Genomic DNA, 1,144 nt, shown 5'->3' with positions numbered 1-1,144 from the left:
GGGGCCCCAAGTGTAAAGCGCTTTGAAACCAAAGCTAGAGGTGCCTAAATGAGCCAATAAAATGGAGATAAAAAAATAAAGTGAGTAGATATGACTCATATATAAGGGAAAAACACAAAATCGAATTTGTGTTGTTCCCTTATATATGAGTCACATCTACTCACTTTATTTTTTTATCTCCAAAGCGCTTTGAGCATGTTTAGTGGATATTGCTCTATATAAATGTTCAAGTCTAATATCAAATTTTGAATATTTAACGTTACAGCTATTCCCCCCCCCCCCCCCCCAATCAATACGCCGACCCTCCAGATCGTTTCCGACTTTACAAAATTAACTACGCTCTGAGTTAACGTTTGTTCCATATACTTAATTAATTGAAGTCGATCTTCAAAACCTTGTCGCCAAATACAAGCCTATACGAGAATTTTTAAAAGCCGACACTTAAAACTATGAACTGAAGAGCCATCCACCAGTCTGTTTGAAATCTTTACACCCCTTTTATTCCGCTCGATCGAATACATTCAAAAAGATCAATCACTCTTGCAGATCAATAAAAATTATTGGGTGATTGAATCAATCGATTGATTGGCTGACTGGCCGAAGCCATCGATGAGTCTTTACTCTTAATAACGATAAACAGTTTGCGTGCCGCGTGATCCCTATCCTGACAATAGGTGTTTTTTTTTCTTTATTTTGGCTAGAAAAAAAATAATCAACATCTTTTACTTCATGTTTCAATGAATTAAGATACCTGCCGAATTGTCAATACGCAAAATTTAACAGGTGTCAGGATTAAGAATTTTTTAAATTGGGGTTGTTTTAGTCTGTTGATGCATGGAGTAGATTTTTTTTAATTTTCAGGTCAAAACGATAGAAAGTGCTTTGTCGTTGTGAGGCCATTCCCGCCACACAATCCGACCTGCCAACTTAAACTTAAAATTTTAAGATTTACGTGTATAGAGCTTTCTTTCTTTAAATAAAAGACATCAATTTTTAAATAATAATATAGTAAAAAAGCAATTTTTCTCATCCCATATTTGCATCAGTTTATTTTAACTGTCACATTTTGAAACCAAGCGACCCAATTAATTCAAAAAAAAAAAAAAAAAATATATATATATATATACACACACACACACACACA

The sequence above is a fragment of the Berghia stephanieae genome, chromosome 9 (assembly GCF_034508935.2).
Source record: "Berghia stephanieae isolate SIO BIC M18660-M18661 chromosome 9, UCSD_Bste_1.3, whole genome shotgun sequence".
NCBI lineage: Eukaryota > Metazoa > Mollusca > Gastropoda > Nudibranchia > Aeolidiidae > Berghia > Berghia stephanieae.
The sequence above is the reverse complement of the archived record's forward strand: the minus strand, read 5'-3'. Positions refer to the sequence as shown.